Source organism: Littorina saxatilis, linkage group LG16 (genome assembly GCF_037325665.1).
Source record: "Littorina saxatilis isolate snail1 linkage group LG16, US_GU_Lsax_2.0, whole genome shotgun sequence".
Lineage (NCBI taxonomy): Eukaryota > Metazoa > Mollusca > Gastropoda > Littorinimorpha > Littorinidae > Littorina > Littorina saxatilis.
Window position 1 is genome coordinate 36,554,629 of NC_090260.1, and position 13,248 is coordinate 36,567,876.

Here is a 13,248-nt window from a genome sequence, read left to right on the forward strand (position 1 = left end):
GTAAGATTCCAGTTTGCACTAGGACAATCTTGGTTTGTACCAGATCTCAGTTTCTACTGGCCGCTAGGAAGAATGAGGATCCTCATTTCTCCTAGGAAGAAGAGGGCCCCAAAGGGGGGGGGGGGGGGGTATCATCACGATCACGGGAAGGGAAATTTTAGCTTTCACGATCACAGTTACCTTGATTTTTGTTTTCACGATCACAAACACCTTGACGAATAGAGGATCATAGAGTGATACAGCTGTGAAAAATGTACGTTGAAAATAAAATGCTTTGCAATAATTCCCATCACGATCACGAAAACAAATGACGATCACGAGACTTGATTTTTTTTGTCATCACGGATCACGGGCAAAGTCTCATCACGATCACAGAAATGGAAATTTCGGCAATCACGGTCACAGAAAGGTAAAAAAACTTGACGCCAATCACGATCACGATTTTAAACCCTTTGGGGCCCTCGAAGAACAAGGATCTGCATTTGTACTTGATATTTTCCAGGAAGAACAGGGGTCTGCATTTGTACTTGATATTTTCCAGGAAAAACAAGGATCTGCATTTGTACTTGATATTTTCCAGGAAGAACAAGGATCTGCATTTGTACTTGATATTTTCCAGGAAGAACAGGGATCCTTGTTTCTCCTAGGAAAAACAAGGATCCGCGATTGTCCTAGGACAATTCTGGATTGTCCTGGATGCTCGTTTGTCCTGTGACATATATATATATTTCGTACATTGGAGCGTTCGGAACTTTTCAATCGCAAAAGTAGTTCCCTCAAAGTCTAACTTATCAACCTGTGAGCTATCGAGGATTCAGGCCCGTTGTTGGGTAAGTGATTTTGGTTGTTGGGTAAGTTACCAAAAAATAACTAGCCCTACACGTTTACAGAGAGAAAGAAGCAGAGGGGGGAATAAACTGAGGGAATTGGACAGATTGGGGGGGAAGTGATTTCTCAAAACAGCGGTACCCTAACACATCCAGTTTGTGTTCGATTCTGTACTTCCAAACCGTTTCGGTAAAATAGTGTTTTTTTGTCTAAATGCAGACAGGGCGACAGAAAAATACAGTCTAAAATATCAATTGCCCCTCTTCGGGGGGCCATTTGTGTGTGTGTGTGTGTGTGTGTGTCAATGTGCGAGTGGGTGTGTGTGTGTGTTTGTGTGTGAGTGTGCGTGTGTATGTGTGCATTTCAATAAATTATCAATTGTCCCTCTTCTGGGAGATGTGTGTGTCACTGAGTGTGTGTGCCACGGTGTGCGCTTGTGTGTGTGTGTTCGTTGTGTTTGTGCGCAAAATATCAATTGCCCCTCTTCGGGGAGCCATGTGTGTGCGTGTGTGTGTATGTGCAAGTGTGTGTGAGTGTGCGTGAGTGTGTGTGTGTGTATGTGTGTGTGCATTTAAATTATCAATTGTCCCTCTTCCGCTGGGTGTGTGTGTGTTTGTGTGTGTGTTTGTGTGTGTGTGTGTCTGTATGTGTTTGCGCTTGTGTGTGTGTGTGTGTGTGCGCTTGTGTGTTTGTGTGTGTGTGCGCTTGTGTGTGTGCATTTAAATTATCAATTGTCCCCAGTCTCCTGGGAGACGAGTGTGTGTGTCAGTGTGTGTTTGTGTGAGTGTGTGTGTGTGTGTGTGTGTGTGTGTTTATGTGTGTGTTTATGTGTGTGTGTGTGTGTGTGTGTGTGTGTGTGTGCGTACGTGCATGCGTGTGTGTGCATGCATGAAGCATTACGTATCTAAAATAACACTTGTACATCGCATAGAAGTGTGTGTGTGTGTGTGTGTGTGTGTGTGTGTGTGTGTGTGTGTGTGTGTGTGTGTGTGTCAGTGTGTGTTTGTGTGAGTGTGTGTGTGTGTGTGTGTTTGTGTGTGTGTTTGTGTGTGTGTGTGTGCATGCATGAAGCATTACGTATCTAAAATAACACTTGTACATCGCATAGAAGGCATTAATTTTGTGTGTGTATGTGTGTGCGTGTACGAGTGTGTGTGTGCCAAGGTGTGTGTGTGTGTGTGTCAGTGTGTGTGTGTGTGTGTGTGTGTGAATGCATGTGTGTGTGTGTGTGTGTTTGAGTGTGTGCGTGCGTAAGTGTGTGTGTTCAACTTGAGTTTGTGTGTGTTTGTGTGTGTCTGAGAGCGTGCGTTTAGGAGCGGATGTAGAGTGCGTTCTTGCGGCGTGCGTTTATTAGTGTGTGTTTACGTGCGTGCGTGTCAGTATGTGTCTGTGCGTGATTGCGTGCATATACAATGAAACACTTGTGGACTTGTTTCGTTCGTCTCTTGGGATACATTGATATGGCCGGCTATTTGCGTCATCCATACAAAATATTCATTTCACACTTCTTGTTTTGTGGTCCCATCGTGTTTGATTACAGCCACAGAAACTATAACAAATCCCAGCGGGAATGAACAACATAGATTTAGTGAGAAAGAATCGCTAGATTCACGATCCACCACCGCGGGAAGCATCAGCCGCATACATTTCTTTTCTGTGTTAAGTCACCTGTATGATAAACAAGGATCACTCGTAGCAAGAATTTTACCGGTAGAAAGGGTTTTATCGGTACCCTATCAAGGGTTTTACCGAGAGCAGGGGTTTTACCAGTAACAAGGGTTTTTACATGCAGCAAGCGTAGCCTGTCCGGGTGGCAGAAAAAAGACGTTTTAAATTATATTTTAAAAATCAAGGCGGTTTTTTTTATGAAGTAATCAAGAAGAGAAGTTGTTTAGAACCATTAGCACTATCATAGACCTATATTATCTAAATATAGGTCCCTGGCACTATCTTCTTGTACAATAACTTGTTTCCAGCTGTTGCGGTTTGGACCCTGTACATATAACGTTTCGCAAACCAAGAGAAAGAAGCCTCACATTTATACCCGAAAAGAGCCCCACGCTCAATGTCACATTTTGATATATTCGTTTGAACTCTCGTACTTCTTAAAGCCATATGTACTCGATGACTATACACGCTAATTGCTTTACCAACAGCTGGAGACATGCTAAATTAAGTTCCCTGCAAAATATTGTGGTCTAGGACCCCTTCAATGTTGAGATATGTTAATTTTCATTTTGATCTGGATCGTCCTATTTATAGATTTGGCAACACATGCACAGTTGACGCAAGGGAGAGAACTCCGTGTCGTTGTTGACATCCTCACTTTTTCAGAGGCTAGAACAAGCTGAAATGCACGTATATGGTCCGCGCATGACGACATATCGTCATTATATGGTCTTATGGTGCGTTTGACATCGATTGTGGGCAAACTATACTTTGTAAACACGGGAGCGCGTACATATGCCTTTAAACTGTCACGCTCATAGGACAGAACCTGAGCGAGGAATGCAGTGAAACGGAGCTTGACAGGTGTGAATAAATCGTGCACCTGGCACAGTAGAGAGGTCAGTAGGGTGCGTTACAGAGGCTCGCTCAGGGTTGAAATGTACCCATTTTTGGTCGTATCACTCAAACATTTACGAGGGTAGAGCAAAAACGGTCAGGGACAGCATCTAATCCGTTTAACATAAGATAGTACTAATCGTCTTGATCAACTTTTCTTCTTTAGCACTATAGTGATGTAAAAGTTGCTTTGATTTTGTTAAAATAATTAAAAATGTCTTCCCGGGCCTACAGACTACCATCTTCTTCTGCCAGTGCAGCGTTGCTTTCACATTTGAGGCTAGTGATTTAGGTGACCAGAACAGAACACAATCCTACTGGTGTTTTTTGTCTGCCAATACCTAAGTCATTGGTCTCATGATAATAAACAACGCTTCAGGCTTCAGGGTCCAGCATCAAGCATGTGCATCAGTTGGAGCAGCAGTAACACCGCTGCCACCACCACCACCACCACCACTTCCAACATCTTGTTGTGCAGCATCATCACCATTATTATCGTCATCGTTGTCATTGTCATCGTCGTCGTCGCTGTTGAGGAGCGGAACCAGCAGTAACACCGCTGCCACCACCACTACCACTACCAACATATTGTTATGCATCATCATCACCATTATCATCGTCATCGTTGTCATTGTCGAGGGCCCCAAAGGGGGGGGGGGGTATCATCACGATCACGGGAAGGGAAATTTTAGCTTTCACGATCACAGTTACCTTGATTTTTGTTTTCACGATCACAAACACCTTGACGAATAGAGGATCATAGAGTGATACAGCTGTGAAAAATGTACGTTGAAAATAAAATGCTTTGCAATAATGCCCATCACGATCACGAAAACAAGTGACGATCACGATCACGAGACTTGATTTTTTTGTCATCACGGATCACGGGCAAAGTCCCATCACAATCACAGAAATGGAAATTTCGGCAATCACGGTCACAGAAAGGTCAAAAAACGCCAATCACGATCACGATTTTAAACCCTTTGGGGCCCTCATTGTCATCGTCGTCGTCGCTGTTGAGGAGCGGAACCAGCAGTAACACCGCTGCCACATCCACCACCAAAATCATCATCTTCGTCTTATCCTCACCATCGTCATCAATATCATTGTCGCCGTCGACGCTGTTGTGGAGCGTTAGTTTTATCATCGTCATCAGCAGCAGCAGCGGCATCATCATCGTCGTCGTCGTCATTCGGGAAACATAGCAACATTCGTCGGTTAGCGTTAGTCGCCGGTGCTGGCCTCAGAATCGGGTCACGTGTACTCTAATGAACGGGTCAAGTTGCTGACTTAGTCTCTGTCAGCCCAAAGTGTCATGGGAAAGCAGCCAAGACAGAGAGCCCGCAAAACACCGGGCCGAGACGAAAGTTCCGTGCGAAACAGATGACGTCGTCTGGGTGAGGTTCAATGATACGGGAATTCATCCTGGCACGTCCTTCAATTCCAAATATTGCTTTTGAGAGGCACCATTACCACCATCATTATCAGTATCGACGTCGTCGTCATCGTCCTCCTTTTTATCGTTATCGTCTTCATCTGCACGACCATCATCATTGAAGTCGTCGTCGTCATGAAGCGTGTGCGGAAGACCGAATCATTGTGGTTGTGGTTGGCTCGGCTTCCTCTTCGCTACATGAAGGTGGCTTCTTGTTCGAAACGAAACCGAGGAAATAGAAAATTAAAGAAGAAGGAGAAAGTGAAAAAGAAGAACAAGAAGAAAAAGAAAAAGAAATTCAGTGAAGAAGGCAACCACCACCAACACCGCCGACAACGGCAACAACAACGGCAACAACAACAACAACAACAACAACAACAACAACAACAACAACAACAACAACATACGATTCCTGATATGGACCACGTTTTGTTTCATGCTGATAGCTAGCTAGCTTGTTTACTTGCGAAGAAGTTTCATTTTGTGTTTTATAGTTAGTCTGGGAACTCGTGGCAAGAATACACCACAATACTTCAAATCATTGAACAAATTGTAGTTTTCTCAGCAATTGCACATGAAAGTACGAAGAATCGATAAAGAGGATGACAAGTCATCCAGCGAGTATGAAAGGGTAAACAAATTAATTAAGTATAAAACGTTTCGAAGGTAAACAACGCAGCGCAACACGAGTTATCCGCGACCATGGGAATATTAGCCAATCAGATTCTTACACGTATCGCTTTGCGCGGAATACCTGTCGTCTGCTTGAAGAGCAACATGACTGGCGTTTGAGTTTGCAGAATGAAGGCGCCTGCTATATATTTTGCATACACGGCCTTGGAGTAACCGGTAAGATGTTTTACACGTATACATGCCTTTAAAGGTGGGGGGGGGGGGTAAACGGGAGGAGGTGAGGGGGTGCAAAAGTGATTGCAGTGAATGTTTACCTTGCTTTCGTTTCCATGTGGCACTGACAGTCAAAAATCAAATTTGAATTTTGTACATCTTAGATATTTAATTGGTAATTAACTCTTGAATCTTGATAATGTTAATGCATGTACAGAAGTCGGTACGACAGTCTATTATAATATCGGTATCATTAGAAAACACAGACATTTGAAGTACATGCTTCATTCAATCCACGTGCGCTTTGCTTGCGGTCACTGGGTTCTTTCATTCGCTGCACAGAGCCGTAGACGATCAGGTCACATATCTACTCGCCGGAGAATCGCCGGAAACGCCAACGGTGCGTACTCGCTCATCTTGGACACCCGGCCAGTACTGAAACTGGCCTTGGCAGGGAACGATTCAAGGGGGGGCAATCTCAGTCATCTCAAAGAGGGAAATCCAAACGTAATCCGCCTTGTTCGATTGTATGGGCTTGGACGATAGAGAAAAATAAGAAAAGCAAAAGCTGGAGTCAGTCTGGACGAAATTGCTATCAAGAACGCAGAATTGATTTTATCTAATTTTTTTTTTGCCGTAAGCGCCATGTTTATCGGAGCAGGAAACTCTTCCAGAGTGAGGCCCCTTGTTGGTTTCACTGCGGCCGCATTGTGAACAGCAGTTATGAGAAATTCAGTGGTTCCGTACATGGCGCTTACGGCAACAAAAAAAACTCAGATAAAATCAATTCTGCGTTCTTGATAGCAATTTCGTCCAGACTGACTCCAGCTTTTGCTTTGCAGGTGATTTATTGCCCTTGTTTGTTTTGATTAGGTTTTCTCATCCTGGATGCAGAGACTTCCCTGGAGCCCCAAAATCTCCCGGCATCAGTCCAGGAAAAAAAGCTTGGATCCCAGACCACTGCCAACAAAAGAGGAGTCTTCAGAAGAAGCGGTCCACGAAGGCCACACAAAACAGGCCCATCAGCTTTCCTTACTGAAGAATAACTGTGAACTCTTCGATAGGATGTACATATCATGCCAGTCAAGAAACGGTGACTTGAGCGAGTTTTTTGCTCACGAGAACCAGTCAGCCCCACCGTCTCTTTCTGATCGAGGACTCCTGAGACAGACTAAAGAGTCTGACCTCCTCACATGCCTTGAGTCTGTTGTTCCGAAGTGCCACGCGTCACAGCAACAGTATTGGATGGTCCTGCAGTAGTGCACATGTTAGCCCCCAAACAGTGTAAGACGTTTCATCACTACGCGGAAAAGGTGTTCAAGCCACATGTACTGCGTCAACTGGAATCAGTGGATCGTGTTGACATTGTATGGGATAGGTACTTGGCAGGAAATCTGAAGGCTGGTACAAGACACAAAATGGGGAGTGGTGACCTCCTGTGCATAAAAGCGACCACCCCAATCCCAAGCAATTGGAATGCGTTTTTGAGTCACTTGAGAAAAAGTGACTCTATGTAATCGGTCAGTGTTAGTCTGTCCGGCCGGCCGGCCGGCCGTCCGTAGACACCACCTTAACGTTGGACTTTTCTCGGAAACTATCAAAGCGATCGGGCTCATATTTTGTTTAGTCGTGACCTCCAATGACCTCTACACTTTAACGATGGTTTCGTTGACCTTTGACCTTTTTCAAGGTCACAGGTCAGCGTCAAAGGAAAAATTAGACATTTTATATCTTTTCTCGGAAACTATCAAAGCGATCGGGCTCATATTTTGTTTAGTCGTGACCTCCAATGACCTCTACACTTTAACGATGGTTTCGTTGACCTTTGACCTTTTTCAAGGTCACAGGTCAGCGTCAAAGGAAAAATTAGACATTTTATATCTTTGACAAAGTTCATCGGATGTGATTGAAACTTTGTAGGATTATTCTTTACATCAAAGTATTTACATCTGTAGCCTTTTACGAACGTTATCAGAAAAACAAGGGAGATAACTAGCCTTTTCTGTTCGGCAACACACAACTTAACGTTGGGCTTTTCTCGGAAACTATAAAAGTGACCGGGCTAAAATTTTATGTGAACGTGACTCATTGTGTTGTGAATAGCAATTTCTTCCTGTCCATCTGATGCCTCATATAATATTCAGAACTGCGAAAGTGACTCGATCGAGCGTTTGCTCTTCTTGTTGAGAGTTGACGTTGACAAAGAGGCCCTCTTCGAAAATAATGATTGCAGAATGCATCCCAGGCATCACTGCTGAGAAGACTGTGGTAAGCGCAAGAAGAACGGGAGTCCAGACTTCAAAAGAGATGGACACAGGGAACCTGTCACCGTGTAACCACGAAGAAGCAGACACAAGGATACTTCTCCACGTGAAAGACTAAGCACAAAGTTGTCATCCGTACTGTTGACACTGATGTTGTCGTCATAGCAATCGCTGTGTTCAGGAAGATGTCACTAACGGAAATTTGGATCGCTTTTGGTGTGGGAAGCAAGCTGCGCTCCATTCCAGTCCACTCCATAGCCGCACAGCTGGGTGACGTTAAATCTGGTTGCCTACCAGTGTTCCTTCCACAGCTTTACCGGCTGTGATACAGTCTCCAGATTCGCAAGCATTGGGAAGAAGACAGCATGGGAGGCGTGGAAAGCGTTCCCCCTGTCACATATGCTTTCTTGGAACTCTCAGCAGCACTCAGCAGTGTAAACGATGAGACCTACAGAACACTTGTGAGATTTGTGATGCTCCTTTACGACAAAACCTGTGGATTCACTGATGTGACAGTTGGACCGGATACCAGCGACCCAAGGAGCACTCATGAAACACACCAAGAGAGCAACACTGCAAGGGTGTCACATCTGGGGCCAAGATTTATGTGCTACCCAAGACTTCCCGGACCCTGCTCACTGGGGATGGCGTTTAGCGTCGGACAACAGCTGGACACCACACTGGACTGACCTCCCTGACGCTGCAGCTGCCTGCAAGGAGTTTGGTAAGTGTGGCTGCAAAACGTCGTGCAGGCTACCTTGCAAATGCTGCCGAACTCGCCTCCCGTGTACAGACCTGTGCTCCTGTGGCGGCTCATGCTACAGGAGTGACATCCAGGCCTGATAAACATCGAGATAGACCGCAGTTACAGGTGAGTTTACTTAATCAAGCGTGAAGTTCTGTATAGTTGTTTGCGGGAAAGTAAGGTAAGTGATTTCAAGCTCAGGATCACTCAAAACACGTGTCGAGCGATTTAGTGACCTTGTTACCTTTCCAATGGATACATTGTTTACTCTGATAAGCAGATATGGATCCATCAAACATTGCCGTTTTGCGAAAGTTTGAGAAGATGTCGCGTAGACATTGTTTTCCTTTTCGCGAGTAAAACGAACAACATGCGACCCGAAACCGAGTTTACAATTCGGTGAAAGGTGTAGTTCTTTTACTGTGAACTTGAGACTGCGTGCTTTTGTGTTTTATTTTTATTTTTAGCAGGGGATAGGCTACTAAAAAGGATGTGTTCTTGCTCTGTTTTGCACTTTACTAACTTGCTAATTTTGTGCGCGAGTTTTGGGAATGATACGTTATTTTTCATGACGAGTATAATCGTGATGATTTAATCAAATTGTCATCTTCTTATTCCATCAGGAATACTAAAGGGCTTTCTTGTTCTCATTTTGCAGACCTGGTTCTGACAGAAACTGGCAGTATAGAGACTTTAAGAATTAATGCGTTTCTTTTTTTTAATGAAGAGTATAGGTTTGAAGGTCATGACCTTGTCCGATCAGTTGTGTCATCCTCTTATTCGATAGAGAATGTAAAAAGGTATATTTGTGCAAATGTTGTTGCTTTGTTCAATGATATGAAGTATCCTGCCACGAGTTCCCAGACTAAGTTAACCGCTAGGCCTAATTAGATCTAATTAGCTTTGATAGACATTCAGCAAACATTAGATATAGAAACATTCAAAACTGGTCCATATTAGGAGCCTAGACGCCTAATATGGACCAGTTAAGAGGTCTTCACGAATCACTGTAACAAGCCCCCTATCGTTAAAAATAACACGAAACAACTTAGTGTGCAAGTCAGACTAATTCAAATATGCTTCAGATTTATCAGTTTCGGTTCGCGCATTCGACGAGGACATTATTTGAAGCACAACAGGAAACTAAAGAGACTCAAAAACAGAGAGAAAATATGATCAACTTTCACGCAAAGGAGACAGGTACATTTTTTTGAAAACTCGAGGGCTGGTCATAGGTTATTTTCAGTAAACCCTTTTATCTTTTCTGTTCTTCTATTTGGTGAAGGTGGTCCATATTAGGGGACACACACATACTTTGACATTTTGCCATTATTTTTATTATTGCGCTAGAAACTCGGGGCACAAACTGCTAAATGTTATAAATACAGTCTTAGCTGTCATATAGCATTGTTTGTGTGTTAACAGCTTTGTCTGTGGACAGAAAATAGTCCGTTTTAAGCGTCAAATTTAGAGTGAACGCTGCCAAGAGTGTAAAATAGGGAGAAACAGTCTTACGGTTGTGTGGTTTGAGCGTCTGCGTTTTCACATGTGCAAGTTATCCAGAGAGGGTAAATGCAGGAAATGTTTTGAGCGCTCTAGCAGCGTTAGTTTGTCAAACCAGGAGGTGGTCCATATCAGGAGCCGGTCCATATTAGGGGCATTTCCCCTATACCATCAACGTAAACTCGACATCGACTACCGTCTCTCTATGTCTGTCTATCAATCACTCATTCTCTTCCTCTTTCCATCTCTCTATGACTCCCGTTCTGTCCATCTCTCTATGACTCCCGTTCTGTCCATCTCTCTATGACTCCCGTTCTGTCCATCTCTCTATGACTCCCGTTCTGTCCATCTCTCTATGACTCCCGTTCTGCCCATCTCTCTATGACTCCCGTTCTGTCCATCTCTCTATGTCTCCCGTTCTGTCCATCTCTCTATGGCTCCCGTTCTGCCCATCTCTCTATGACTCCCTTTCTGTCCATCTCTCTGTGACTCCCTTTCTGTCCATCTCTCTATGACTCCCGTTCTGCCCATCTCTCTATGACTCCCTTTCTGCCCATCTCTCTATGACTCCCTTTCTGTCCATCTCTCCATAACTCTCTTTCTGTCCATCTCTCTATGACTCCCTTTCTGTCCATCTCTCTGTGACTCCCTTTCTGTCCATCTCTCTATGACTCCCGTTCTGCCCATCTCTCTGACTCCCTTTCTGTCCATCTCTCTATGACTCCCTTTCTGTCCATCTCTCTATGGCTCCCGTTCTGCCCATCTCTCTATGACTCCCGTTCTGCCCATCTCTCTATGACTCCCTTTCTGTCCATCTCTCTATGACTCCCTTTCTGTCCATCTCTCTATGACTCCCTTTCTGTCCATCTCTCTATAACTCTCTTTCTGTCCATCTCTCTATGACTCCCGTTCTGTCCATCTCTCTGTGACTCCCTTTCTGTCCATCTCTCTGTGACTCCCTTTCTGTCCATCTCTCTATGACTCCCTTTCTGTCCATCTCTCTGTGACTCCCTTTCTGTCCATCTCTCTATGACTCCCGTTCTGCCCATCTCTCTATGACTCCCTTTCTGTCCATCTCTCTGACTCCCTTTCTGTCCATCTCTCTATGACTCCCTTTCTGTCCATCTCTCTATGACTCCCTTTCTGTCCATCTCTCTATGGCTCCCGTTCTGCCCATCTCTCTATGACTCCCGTTCTGCCCATCTCTCTATGACTCCCTTTCTGTCCATCTCTCTATGACTCCCGTTCTGTCCATCTCTCTATGACTCCCGTTCTGTCCATCTCTCTATGACTCCCGTTCTGTCCATCTCTCTATGACTCCCGTTCTGCCCATCTCTCGCACTTCAACTCCTTCATCCCACCAAAACTCTCCGTCCTGCAGTAATACAGATCGTTCGTTCTACAAGTATATCGTTCTCTCCCTCCCTTTCCCTTTTACCCCCTTTGTACCTGTCTCTCCCTCTATCCCACTGGTGTGTGTGTGTGTGTGTGTGTGTGTGTGTGTGTGTGTGTGTGTGTGTGTGTGTGTGTGTGTGTGTGTGTGTGTGTGTGTTCTCTGCCTCAAATGATGTACTCTTCTATCTTAGGCCCATAGTGTTGTCTAAGAATAAAACAGGCCTTGCCTTTAAGCGGGGCTCACACACGGGCGGAGCAAGCGGAGCAAGAGCGGAGCGGAGCAAGGAAATTGTCTCCGCTCTCCACCTGCCCTCTCACACACACGCTCCGATCCTGCTCCGGTAGGGGATTCCCCTATGATATGACATACATGTAGTTTCTCTACTCGCGCTGCCCGTTATTTGACACAGACATCAACACGGTGATCGCTGCACTAAATTCACGTGCAAACTGTAGTGACTCCAATGTGTTGGCAAGTGGTGACCCATTTTGTGGTTATTCGGCAAACTTGCACGCAAAAGAGCACGGTTTTAAAACACAGTCTAGTTGAATCGCCGCGCAAGATGCCGAACGATTGTAAAAAAAATTGTACAGCCTGATTCCACAGACATTCATGGTACTCCAGTTGCTCGATGAAATCGAACGTCTCTTCATCGGTCATCGGAGGCGCCATGTTTTCGATCAGTTACCTTGGGGGAACAAGGGAAGCAACTCACATATTATTTCCGGAGAAAGTGATGAGTGCGCTGATTGGCTGCACCGCTGCACCGGAGCCAAAAAAATAGAAACGTGTCCTATTCCTTGCTCCGCACCGCACACACCACTTTCTCCACTCCTGCAACGGAAGTAGCGTCATCTCTCCGCCTGGTGCAGCATACTCCACCCTTGCTCCGCCTGTGTGTGAGCCCCCCTTTACATGCACGTTAACCTTCACCCGACCGGGTTATCGACTACACACGGAAGATATCGTGGGGCCGTGCGGACCAATGCTTCTCAAAGAAGGAAAAATATGCATACCCTTCGTAGACCCATGCTTTCCAAAGAAGCAAAAACGTGCATCCGTAGACGCCGTGGTTAAATTTCCGCGAGAAGTAATTAAATTAGATTATTACCGTGCGGACTAAAGCTTCTCAAAAAAAGAAAAACGTCAATACCCTTCTGTAGACGTCATGGGGCCGTGTGGACCCACATTGTTATGTATTAATTTCGCTCCACTCGACTTGCTTATAAACTCCAAAATTAAACAGATCGTAGAAAATGATGTTTAGAGACAATACCAGCAGGTTTGTGACTTCTCTCCCTAGTTTTTATGTAAGTTCCTTCAGTTTGAGAAATATGGGTCCGCACAGCCCCACGATGTCTTCCGTGTGTAGTCTAAATCTGACCTTTGTTTTTTCAATTACTTCTTGCTGAAATTTAATGATCTTTTAGGACATAAGAGCTTTTTTAGGTGTCATTCTTAAAAGCTCATTAAAAAAATGTACAACTAGTTTAAGAGATATTTGCAATTAAACACCCTTCTGGGTCCACACGGACCCACGACGACCGGCGAAGTATTTCAGTTTGCTGCATCACAGGCAACTTGACATTGGCGAACAGTCATTGAGTGCAATCTCCAGATCAAAAGCTATGCCTTCCACTTCCGCCGCATTGCTTGCGATACAAAC